This window comes from Sus scrofa, chromosome 14 (genome assembly GCF_054392235.1).
Source record: "Sus scrofa isolate SSC_HxYL_T2T_F1_AM1 chromosome 14, Sscrofa_HxYL_maternal_Yorkshire_Landrace_v2.0, whole genome shotgun sequence".
Taxonomy (NCBI): Eukaryota; Metazoa; Chordata; class Mammalia; order Artiodactyla; family Suidae; genus Sus; species Sus scrofa.
In genome coordinates, this window is record NC_139396.1 from 142,887,844 (window position 1) to 142,901,230 (window position 13,387).

A 13,387-nucleotide genomic window follows, 5' to 3' on the forward strand; every position below is an offset into this window, starting at 1 on the left:
AAGCCTTTGATGGCTGCCCATATCTCAATTATCACTAAGTTCTGTGTTTTCATGGCCTTCTGGTCCTCTTCTGCTCTCCCTTGCACCCATTCAGCACCACCCTCTCATGGCTCGATTTACCTCCTCCATCCTTATTTGGAGCCTTTCTCCAGTCATTCATCCTTACCCCTGCCTGGTAGACATCCCTTCATTTTTCCTTTCTATTCCTCAGAATCCCTGTATTATCAAGTATCTTTCTTGACTCAGCCTGTAAATAAGTCTAGACTACTTCTATTTTAACTTCTATTTAGAAATTAAAAACAAAGAAGTTTCTCTCCTTCTCTAGTGCACTCACTACCTCCATCCTCCTATGAACAAGACTTCCTGAATCACCCACATTGGCATCCTCCACCTTGTCACCCCTTTGCAGTCAAGCCTTGGGCACATCACTGAGACAGCTCTCAAAGAGGCTGCTTGTGACCTCCAGTTTGCCAAATTCTGAGACCCTTCACAGTTCTGTTGTGGTTGGACCCCTCTACGACCTAAAACATGGCTTATCAATTCTTTCTTTTTAAATTCTTTCTCCCCCAATGGCTTCTGTGACACAGACTTCAAAAAGACAACAGTGTCTATACAGATGGCCAGAAAACACATAAAAAGATGTTCAACATCACTAATTATTAGAGAAATGTAAATTGAAACTACAATGAGGTACCACCTTACACCAGCCAGAATGGCCATCATCCAAAAGGCTACAAACAATAAATGCTGGAGAGAGTGTGGAGAAAAGGTAACCCTCATACACTTTTGGTGGGGATGTAAATTGGTGCAACCACTATGGAAAACGGTATGGAGATTCCTCAAAAAACTAAAAATAGAATTACCATTTGATCCAGCAATCCCACTCCTGGGAATCGATCCAGAGAAAACCATGACTTGAAAAGATACATGTACTCCAGTGTTCATTTCACCACTATGTACAATAGCCAAGACATGGAAGCACCCTAAATGTTCAATGACAAGAGGAGTGAATAAAGAAGATGTGGAACATGTATGCAATGGAATAGTATTCAGCCATAAAAAAGAAGGAAATAATGTCACTTGCAGCAACATGGATGGACCTAGAAATTATCATGCTAGGTGAAGTTAGTCAGACAGTGAGACACCACCATCATATGCTGTCACTTACATGTGGAATCTTAAAAAAGGACACAATGAACCTCTTTGCAGAGCAGATACTGACTTAAAGACTTTGAAAAACTTAAGGTTTCGAAAGGAGACAGGTTGTGGGGGGGATGGGCTGGGGTTTGGGATGGAATGCTATAAAATTGGGTTGTGATGATCATTGTACATCTATAAATGTAAAATAATTCATTGAGTTAAAAAAAATGAGGCAACAATGTTTGGAAAATGGCTGCAGATCCCTAACATTAATTGAGCACTCACCAAAACTATGTTCCACCAGAGGAAGAAAAGGACATTATCATTGTGAGCACTTATTTTATTCTCATTTTATAACCTGGTCTGTGGTCATGGCCTTGAGACTCACAAACATATAGCCCTTTGGATGTGGTTTGACATAAAAAAACCAATCTGACATCTAAAGGTTGTAATTCTTTAAGGGACACTGAGGATTAGGGAAATGGGTTTTGTATGTTTCAATAAGTATGTAGCATTCCATACTTCCCTGAGATGGCTGAGAAACCAGAGAAATACCAGCCAAAGCTCAGGCGAGGGGAAGTCTTAGAAGTGGTACCTGCTCAAGCGGATGAAAAACGGAATCTACAAAGCTTTTATGTTAGAGGGTGGTTAACAGCCTACAAGAGGATAACCTTGATTTATCATGGGATTTAACTGTGAGTTTTTTTTTTTTTTTTGATGTGCAGCTTTCCTCATGTTTCTAAGTGTTTATTAATAGCACATTAGCTAGAGAAGCATCTGAAGAAGCTTAAAAGAGCTTAGAACTAATGTGTAATTATAATGATCCATGGAGAATCAATATAAAGCAAAGAGGTAGTATTTCTAAAGTGGTTGATTAATGTCAGAAAAGGCAAATGCTTTTGACTTACAAGAATTCAGCATGCAGTCCAACCCTAAATGGTTTAAGCGTAGCAAGACTTTATTTTCATGTGAAAATAAAAAGTTCAAGGGTAACATTTATCTCCCATATGGCTTAACTGGGGGTCAGGTGACCTCCTAGCAGTGTCTCTTCTTCATGTTGGCCTCTTTCTCGTCTTGTCATGACTGTAGGAGTTCCAGGCAGCATCTCTTTATGCTAGGAGAAAAAAATAGCCTCTCTCCTGGTCACCTCAGTGAAGTCCTAAGATTAGTTCTCAGTGGTTCACATTTGTTCTGTGACTACTCCTGCATCCATTTTGTTTGTGGCCAAGAGAACGGAGTGTGCTGACTGGCTCACGCCTAAGGTCACATGCCCATATCCGGAGCAGGAGGTGAGGTCAGCTTCATCCAAAACACATCCTCTGAGAGTTGGGCAGCTTGGGATCTCTAGAGGCAAATGGAAGTATTCTTTACCAAAAGAAGGGAAATGAAAGTTAGGGAATGCAAACAAACAAACAAACAAAAAGAACAGGGGTTCACTATGCTCAGCATATACATGAATTTACTGAGTCATGGATTTGGTGTAAAACTATAACCAAGCAGAATTCTCACAACCCATACCTGGGACAAATGCTTTTGTTTCTTCCACTAGCTGGAATGTTAGTCTCCTGGAGACTAACATGTAACACATGGAAACTCACATGTAACACATACCTCCAATTGCCAGGGGCATCTTCCACTGAGAATTGCAAGCAGATTCCTTTTTTTTTTAATGGCTGCACCCACGGCATATTGAAATTCCCAGGCTAGGGTCGAATTGGAGCTGCAGCTGCCGGCCTACACCACAGCCATAGCAACACCAGATCTGACACCAGATCCTTAACCCACTGAGCAAGGCCAGGGATTGAACCTGAATCCTCATGGATACTAGTTGGAGTCTTAATCCCCTGAACCACAATGGGAATTTCCAAGCAGATTCTTTATAGGCTAAATCTCTGTGTCTACACATACCTTCTTGCAATGCTACCTTGCCATCTAGTGTCATCTTTGAGCAGTACAAATAAACAAAATAGACCTGGTTAGAAAATACAAAGAGGAAAGCAAACTTTATTTTTCTCATGTTCCAAGATGGAGAGGAAAAAAGAACATAAATTAATCTCATGTGGATTTTCCAAGTGATCTTGGATTTAGCATAAGAGTAATCCAATTCAATAATACAATGCAACCAGGAAAAAGAATGTGATTCTAGGTTTTAGTCATATTGAAAGTGAAGAAGGCCACTAGTTCCCACTTCAGCAGAAGTATTTTAGGAAGCTCAGTTTTGTGGGTGAGTCCTGCTGCACACGTGGATTACTACGGAGGTACGACTTGGATTTCCAGAGCAGAGGAGCGATTTCTTAAAAACAGATGAGAAACCTAGTGGAGGCAGATAGACCTCTGACTTTTGTTTTACCTTCTTATCACTTCTTCTTCTCTTTGTACAGAGTTTTAGTTGTTCTCACACATGCTGCATTCAGTCTTAGCTCAGTTTACCAACTTATTCTGCTCAAAGTAGAGCAGGTCCACACATACCCAGGCCAGACTTTGATGGGAAGAAGAGACTCAGTGCCAAATGCGCAGAAGACTCCATCATTCTTGAAAGACTTTGGTGCCCCCTAAGATGGATCAAGAAATCTTTATCTAAGACATAATGCGGTCTTGAGACTCAAGGTCTCAAGTCTTACCCTAATTCCTCTTAGAAGCAGCAACACAAAATTGTAAATTCTTTATCTCAAATTCATCCATCCAATTCTCCATCAAACATTTCTAAACCATATTTGTTACCATCTCCTCACATTTGCCCATATCCTCAACCATTATGAAAATTCTAGACATAATACTTCCTTTTTCAATCATAGCACCTTTTCCAAGATCATTTCTTTTCTATAACAGTCACCTATTTTTTTGAAACCTTTCTGCATTTATCACCAGAGCCCAGATCAATACTTAATCACACAATATCTTGTTTTGCTACTTTTTTCTTCTGTTTTTACCTTTTTAGGGTCTAAATTGCACACTATTGAAGGGCTGGGTCCATTATTTGTTATCTTCCATTATGCCTATTGCTAATACCATACTAATACCTATTGCTAAAATGACACTAGTTCTTCTTGCAACTCTACAACAGTTCTCAAGTTGTCATTTTTCTCCAGACATCGATTTCTGGATCCCTTTTGTTCAATAATCCTTAAACCTCAGCGTTGTCAAAAGGGCTTGTTAAAAGGGAGACCTCTTGCCCCTCCCCAAAAAGATTGTGTTTCAGTAGGTTTTTCATAGATTCAGCAATCTGCCTTTGTAAAAATTGCCCCACGTAATTCTGAGGCAGCTGAGCCAAGAACCAGATTCTGAGAAAGACTACCAGAGAAGCTTCCCAATTCTATCCAGGGGGCTCCTCAGACATCAGGAAGCATTATCTCAAAGAATGAGTTATGCCATGCCTGGCTGCTTCCTGCCTCTGGGGGTGATTTATTGGCCTAGGTTTCTGGCACTGATAAAGCTTTTGGTTTGATGATTCAGCAGAAGTAAAGCCACAATTTAGGTAACCAGATTGTCCGAGCCTTTCAACAGCATGTGAAAATGATATCCTATGTCTAGTCACTTATGATGGAGCATGATAATGTGAGAAAAAAAAATGTATACATGTATGTGTAACTGGGTCACCATGCTGTATAGTAGAAAATTGACAGAACACTGTAAACCAGCTATAATGGAAAAAAATAAAAATCACCGTATACATTAAAAAAAAATGACATCAGCTGGAATCCTGTGTCTGTTGCTTTATCTAGTAAAGCATAAGATGTGATTACTTTCATTCCTCTTCTTATGGGGCATGATGCTGAGAAGTTCGGTGGCTCATCTAGTCCCTCTGCAGCCCTATGAGACTGGTGGTCCCCATAGGACCTTCAATTTGTGACACTCCAGGAATGGGGCACAAGGAAGGCATATGAGGCAGTGTAACTCATGAGGGAAGAGCCTCAAATTCAATGTCTGAAGGTCTAGATTCCTTTTTCTAGTCTGTGAGGAATATCAGTAGCTAACACTTGTTAAGCATGGTGCCAAAGATTTCTTACCTTTGTTTACATGTCTTGGCTATTGTAAATAATGCTGAAATGAAAATAGGGATGCAAATATATCTTCAACATAGTGATTTTATTTCCTCCTTATATATACCCTTGTATATATCCAGGTAGAATCGCTGGATCATGTGAGTTCTATTTTTAATTTTTTGAGGAACCTCCATACATTTTTCCATAGCACTTGTACCAATCTAATCTTTAAAATGAGTATGGGAGTTCCCGTCATGGCTCAGTGGTTAACGAATTTGACTAGGAACCATGAGGTTGCGGGTTTGGTCCCTACCCTTGCTCAGTGGGTTAAGGATCTGGTGTTGCCGTGAGCTGTGGTGTAGGTTGCAGATGTGGCTCGGATCTGGTGTTGCTGTGGCTCTGGCATAGGCCAGCGGCTACAGCTCTAATTGGACCCTTAGCCTGGGGCCCTCCATATGCCACAGGAGCATGCCTAGAAAAGGCAAAAAGACCAAAAAAAAATTACAAATAAAATAAAATAAATAAATAAAATGAGTATGATGGAAGGAAGTTGGGCTCAGTGTTGTCTCAACCCCCTTATCCTCATCTTTATCCCACAATTAAAAATCTTATATTCTCATATTGAAAGTCTTGATTTCGAGCAACTTGCATTATATTTGACATATGGAAGGCAGATTAAAAGATATGAGATTCCTTTTGATGCACCTTACAGAAAAGAGCATCTTTTGTTCGCACTTTGCAGAGAAAGAGTGATTGGAAGAGCAGAATGCTAAACTCCAGAGGGAGGTTAGCTACCAGGTAACAGGATAGGTCCACCAGCTGGAAATCTGGCCATGGGAATGCATTTGGCAAGGGTTAGATAAGCAGAGGCTGAAATGTGGGGACTGGAAATTTGGTTCAGGATGTACTAGTTTAGAAAAGAGAGTACTCTAGGGGACATGGGAAGTATTTTCAAGTATCTAAAGCACTATCAAATAGGAAGGGTAAGTCTATTCTATAGGTCTCCAGGAACAGAATTACCATCAATGGGGAAAAGAATGCTAGAGGGAGCTTTTGGTTGAGTACTAGAAGATGTCTGAAAGCTGCCAAATATGAACAAGGCTTTGATGTCTCTGGGGGTATTTAAGAAGATGCTAGAAGTACACCTGGTGAAGGATTTGAACATTAGAAGTTGGAGGTGGGATGAATGAGAGTAGGAGGAGTTCAAGACTCTTGGCTTGATGCAAATCCATCCAGCTTCCACACCTGACTGCCCATGAAAACCATCTGGGATGTTAATTTCCATGGATTAAGCAGAGAGATCCTGATTCACCAGGTCAAGAGAGAGTCTGGGAGTCTCTGTTTTTAGCAAGCAATCCCAAGTATGTTGTTGGAGCCACTTGCCTGCAGGCACTCAGTAATTTTCATTTTTCTTATCTTACTACATTCTCACCCATCCTTATTTAGCATGTGTGAATTTGCACATGAGGAAACTGAGGCTTTGAGAGGTCATATAGCCAGTGAGTGACAAAGCAGAACTGTCTGATGTGTTTTACTCCAAACCTCTCAGCCACTATGTGTATACTGAGCCACAAAGTGTTAATTGCCTCAAATGAGGTCTGTGCTTAGAACCAGGAGTTCTGGAAAGACAGGAAAGTGGTGCCCCCAGGAGAACTGAACCTGCTCCAGGTCTTTGAGCATCATCTTGTGCAAAATCTTGAAAAGTTGTGATTGACAGTCTCCTGCCTCACCCTTGGGTTCTGAGGTGCCTTCTGTGGTATATAAGTGTAATTAATTCAAAGACAAGGATAAGGGGGAGGGGAGAGAAAGCCTGAACAAAATACATTTTCCAAATGGAATAATATCTGATTAATGCCTTGGGCTGCCTACGCATGTTTAGTGAAACTCTTATCTCTGAGATAGAGTTTTTTTCAAGCAACTGGTGAGGCAAAAATGTGATGAATATGTAAAACAAATCCCATAATACAAATACAGCTGGAGTGACCTGTTTCAGAGGCGAGACAGTGCCCCTGGTGTTGTAAATTTCAATTTCGAATGCCTCCCCACTGTGGAAGGCCAGAGCCAGCCCTCTGTGATGATGAGGCAACTCTGTTTACCTCTTTAGTTTGTTTTTCCCTGCAGGATAGGACAAGGGAAATAAGAAAGTCGATTTTCTTCTCATCTCAATCAAATTGAATTTTGGTAAACTAAAATAAGCTCTGGATAAGCTAAGGTCAGTCCAGCCTTGGACCTTTTTCTTCATTAACAAAAAAATCAACCCCAGTATCTCTGCCCCCAGCTCTTTCACCAGGAGATGCCATCAGCAGAACTCAGTGAGGCATGCTTTCTCTCACCAAAATCATGTACAGCTGAGGCAAGAGCCAGTTATTACTTATGCCAATGTGTATATGTTTTTCATATAGAGGCATAGTAAATATATTTCACCTTGTTAAGTTTCATACTAATAAGACCAGAGGAAACAACTTGAGACCATTGTGTTGTCCAGTTCTGCTTCTTCAACTCTTCTGTGTCCTTCAGATATAAGAGTATCAGCAAAGGTCATCAGAAGAAGCAGGCTGTGCCACTTCTCTCTTTACTCTCTTTTGAGCTGTGTTGATATTCTTTTAATGTCACAAAATATGTGTGAGATTTCCAGAGAAATTGCCTTAAAATTCTGTCAATAAATATAATCTGGAGAGGAATGCGAAAGAGTCAGGGAGACTATTAAAAAAGACTGCAATGATGGAATAGAATAGCATAAGAGAACTTAAAGAGGTGAATCAGGACTGAAGGTGTTCCAGAGGGAGGTTTTGTGCCTAATACCCTGGCAGGCTCAGGCATAAGTAAACATTTTTTAAAATGAGGTAATGAGAGCTTATTGAATAAGCGAGTGAGAGCTTATTGAATAAGGACTCTGCAAACATTTGCAAAACTGCATAGAATTTGGCAGCTCATTGGATAAAGTATTTTAAGTTTGCAGTTTACATGACTATAATATTAATGGTAGGAGACACAAGGAAAATTCAGGTTTAGGTGTAGGTGGAGACCAAAAAGCTTTAACTAGTTGGCCTCACCAATAGCTGCTATTATTGCTGCAAATCAAAGGGGGAAAGAGATATAAAAATATATATAAACAATAGGGGAGTTCCCGTCGTGGCGCAGTGGTTAACGAATCCGACTAGGAACCATGAGGTTTCGGGTTCGGTCCCTGCCCTTGCTCAGTGGGTTAACGATCCGGCGTTGCCGCGAGCTGTGGTGTAGGTTACAGACGCGGCTCGGATCCCGCGTTGCTGTGGCTCTGGCGTAGGCCGGTGGCTACAGCTCCGATTCAACCCCTAGCCTGGGAACCTCCATATGCCGCTTGAGCGGCCCAAGAAATAGCAACAACAACAACAAAAAGACAAAAAAAAAAAATATATATATATATATATATATGTATAAACAATAAATAGATGTCATTATAACAGCAACCAGCTACTCCTGAGATGTCATTATAATGTCTAAATATATTCTCCATTTTTAAGAAATTTGGTGGAGGAGTTCTTGTTGTGGCTCAGTGGAAGGGAACCCAACTGGTATCCATGAGGACATGGGTTCGATCCCTGGCCCCACTCAGTGAGTTAAGGATCCAGCATTGACATGAGCTGTGGTGTAGGTCGCAGGTGCAGCTCAGATTTCCTCATTGCAGTGGCTGTGGTGTGGACTGGCAACTGCAGCTCCTATTCAACCACTAGGTATATACCATGGGTAAGGCACCAAAAAGAAAGAAAGAAGAGAGGGAGGAAGGGAGGGAAGGGAGGGAAGGAAGGAAGGGAGGAATGAATTTGAGGGGGAGAGACTTTGAATAAACTAAGCTCTTTTAAAAGGTGAAGTGTAAATCCAAGAGTGTAATTTGGCAGGTGGTAAAGTGGAAATGAAAGCCAGTGGTTCTGGAGACTAAGGAGTAATCATTATTATCCATTTTTCCCTAACTGGTAGAACTATTTTCAAGGAGAATAAAATGATGTTTTAGGACAGTGCATCATTCAGAGTCCAGGTGGGAAAAAAAAAATCACATTCTGTTTCAACAGAATGAATTTAACAAGAGAAATTAGTAAGATTTTCACAAGATCTTCAAATAAGGGAAAGCTAGACTACTCAGACACAGTAAGGAAGGCCACATTTCTGGGAAGCGAGGCTCATAGAGACCCAGGAGACTGAGATTCTCAGCTTCATCTGGGTCCAGCCAAATGTCTCCAGGCCAGCGTTCAGCTCTTAGTCTTTCCAAGTCAATACCCTGTCTTGACTTAGTGAGAGTATGAATTCAGCTTAGTTTGTAATTCTACAAACACACACCGTGATTAAATGTATGGTATGATTCCCAGTGCATTAGATCCACAACTAACTTATTTCTATCTCTGATTTATAGAAAATTGCTTTTATTAAATATGTGCTAAAGTACAATAAATAATTATACAAAAAGACATCAAATATTAAAGGTAGTGAAGCAGTGGGAGTTTATTGAGATAACTTCTAAGAGGTTTCCTTTTTTCTAAAAGGATTCATCATTTATAAGAAAATAGTGAATCCAAGCCCAAATAAATTAAATCATCCAATTTGTTTATAAATAAAAGAGTAGAGCCTTTTGGAATTTCTCGCTTGGAGGTCTTTCTGCTTTTGCCATTAAACTTATCTGATGGTTAAAAAAATGAATTGTAATTATGTATGGTAATGGATGTTAACTAAACCTGTTGGGGTGATTATTTTGAAATACATGCATATATTGAATCATATTGTTGTACACCTGAAATGAATATAATGTTATATGTCATTTATGCCTCAATAAAAAATACCTCAGTTGTTAATTTAATATTAATAATATTACTTTAAAAACCTTACATGGAAGTGATAAAATATTTTTACATTAAAGTTTAGTTTCCCTGTATACCAAGGGAAGAGAATCAGAAAGTGAAAGAAATCAGCTGTGTTATTGCAATGAGTTAATCACTGAGTATTACCCATGCTCTCAGGAATCCAGACAAAGTAGAAAAGGGGGTTGTTCTATAAAAGATGTGCTTAGTATATCTGACTATAAGAAAGAGAAAGACAAATACCATATGATATCACTTATATGCAGAATCTAAAATATGGCACAAGTGAACCTATCTACAAAACAGAAGCAGACTCACAGACATAGAGAAGAGACTTGTGGCTGCCAAGGGATTGCGGGGGCAGAGGGGGAGGAAGTGGGACGGACTGGGAGTTTGGGGTTGGTAGAGGCAAACTATAACATTTAGAATGGATAAGCAGTGAGGTCCTACTGTTCAGCACAGGGAACTATATCCAATCTCTTGGGACAGAACATGATGGAAAATAGTATGACAAAAAGAATGTATATATATATATATGTATATATATGTGTGTGTGTGTGTGTTTATGTATATATATACATGATTGGGTCACTATGCACTACAGGAGAAATGGTCACAACATTGTAAATCAGCTATAATTTTTAAAATTAGTTTAAAATAAAAAATGCATCTGACTGTAATTTGGCTATAATGATGATGATGGATGATGCATCCTGCATATTAGATGGAGAACATGAACTATGGCCCCTTCTTCAATATCAAAGGGATGTTGGGAGTTTGCCATGAGAATTCAGAGAGACAGAGATTCAAGAATGTAAGTGATAAAAAGTTCGCAGTATTTGAAAAGATATGTGCAGCCATAGGCTCATGTAGTTTGTATATGCATATATTCATATATTGCTGTGACTTGGTTCACATAGAGGAAAAGAGTTGTTCCTGTTTCCCCAGTTGTGGGATTGTTCAGAAGCTGTTTGCTAGATGTGAACCTCTTGTCACTTAGAGAGAGTGATAACTGTGCAGAGCATTAGAGGAGGCAGCTGCAGCTTGAGGAAGTGTTCCCTTCTCTACAGCTTCACTATTAGAATAGCCCAGAACTGGAGCCTATTTATTTTTCTAATTCTTTCATAAAATGATATAGTGACTTCTATTTGACATTTGTGGGTAACAATCCATGTGGAACAGAATGAACATATGAGGAACGACCCCTCCCCCATGAAAACAGATATAAAAGTAATCTCTACTGTGTCCTTTGCTCCCAACCCCCTCAATATCCCTTGAGGGGAGAAAAGAGTCTTACTAAAAAATATTAGCCACCCAAGGGCTTTGTTGTTAAAAGCTCAAGAGATCAGGGCCATGAATTGCAGCTCCCAGAGCCTCTGTTTCACCCACTTGGACACACTAGTGTACATACTTAAAAAAGGAAGGGAAGCAGCATTGCCCTGGGATATGTTGCAGGCCAAGACTTTCAAGGTCCTAAAATCTATCAGCCCATCTATTCATTGTCCCTTGTGTTCTAGATACTGTGGGGATAAATACCAAAGTCTAGAACCCATCCCCAACTTTAAAGATCCTTTTACTAGGACTTATCAGGCAAGACCGAGGGCTTCACTCTTCACTAGGACTTTCTGTAATGACAGAAACATTCTGTATCTGAGACATGACAACTTAAGTAGTGTTACGTTCTCACTGGGATCCTGGAAGAGAAAAAAAAAAAAAAAGGACATCAGGTTAAAAACTAAGGAGATCTTAATAAAGTATGGTATTTAGTTAATAATAGTATCAATATTGGGTCATTAATTGCAACAAGTGTACATACTAATTTAAGATGCTATTAATAGAAGCCACTGGGTGTGGAATATCTGGGAACTCACTGCACTATCTTTGCAATTTTCTCTTAGTTTAAAAGTATTCCAAAAAGTGAAAAGTATTTTTTTAAATTTAAGCACTTTGACCCCTTGACTTTGGAAGAATGCTGCTGAGTACCCTGTGTAACACTAGAGAGAATCAGGGAAATTGTAGCGGGGGTGGGGGGGTTGTCTCACCTCCAGGAAAAGCCCCATAGATCTATGAGCACTATTTTATCCACAAGCCTTTGTGATGTGAGGCTAATGTGTAGCCCCAGAAAGATGCCTTCCAGTTCCGCTCTGGAAGTCAGTCTTTTATAGCTGCTGTTTCGCCTGTAATGACTCTGCACAGAAGTGAAATTAGTGACCACGGTAAATACAATCAAAAGCAGCCCTGAGGCCAGGAAGGGTCTTCTGCCCTCCCAAGAGTATGTTCTGGAGATTTATTTTCTTTACTTGGCTGCCATTCCCTGTAATTGATGGAGGATGTTGCTTAAGAAAGACTGTACAGCTTTCAGATCAGGCCACTGCCTTCTGGGAAGACAGCATGTCCCCATTAGTGGATCGAGGGTAGAGGAGGCGGGGGATGGCAGAACAGCTGTCACAGCCTGGCCTACTGCTGCTCATAGAAGGTTAAACCTGACAGTCCATCTTCCTATCTATGTTAATGTAGATGAGGAGTCAACGGGCCTTTCTATTGTGTTTCCAGGGAAAGATTGCTTTCAGTTAATACCATGATTTTACATAGCATATTGCATATTTTAGCTTTACTGCTTTATTATGATTCCCTCCTATTTAATGATGTCCCATACTTTATTTAGGACCACCAGTGCTGGATTGTGGGAGATCCCAAATACAAGGAGCTTTAGTGGAAACCTCTGATTGCATCCTGGATTTGGTGAACTCCTGTGGGCCCAGAGCCACTGCACCCAGCAAGAAGTAAGCTATCTCTGCCCTGGAACAAGAGGCAAGTCCACATTCTGGGATCACTGTATGGGGTTGTCTCTCCTAAGACAGGTGGCATTTGGGTCCACTTGCCTTGCTGTCAGTTTTGTACCCACCCGACCTGCTTGTGCAGCAATCTGACTTGACATGAGTCTTATTCTGCTCAGGCTGCCATGACAAAATACCACAGATGGTGTGACTTAAACAGCAGATATTTATTATCTCATCCTTCTGGAAGCCAGAAGTCCATGACCAAGGTGCCATCAGGGTTGGTGACTTGTGAGGTCTCTCTTCCTGGCTTGCAGATGGCCACCTTTTTGCTCTGTCCTCAAACACCTTTCCTCTGAGCCTGCGTAAGGAGAGGTCTCTGGTGTCTCTTCCTCTTAAAAGGGCACCATCCCTATTGGATTAGGGTCCCTCCCAATGACCTCATTTAACCTTAATTATCTCCTTAAAAACCCTATTTCCAAATAATGTATCATTAGGGACGAGGGCTTCCACATTTTAGAGGGACACAATTTAGTCCATAATAATGTGGAAACAGCACAAGTAATTTAAATAAACTAATAGAAAAATCACTAGCCTTGAGATGAAAAAAGCCGAGCTTGAAACCAAGATTACAAGAGGGGTCACAGAAAATAGGAGA

The 13,387-nt window shown here is 40.3% G+C and overlaps 1 long non-coding RNA gene across 1 annotated transcript in view; it reads left to right on the plus strand.

Moving 5' to 3' along the window:
* Positions 1 to 13,387, plus strand: part of LOC146397048 (uncharacterized) — a 201,879-nt gene that overhangs the window by 139,859 nt on the left and 48,633 nt on the right. Inside the window, exon 5 of the long non-coding RNA XR_014827199.1 lies at positions 12,618 to 12,735. This is a non-coding gene — a long non-coding RNA (uncharacterized LOC146397048). The remainder of the gene's footprint in view (positions 1 to 12,617; positions 12,736 to 13,387) is intronic.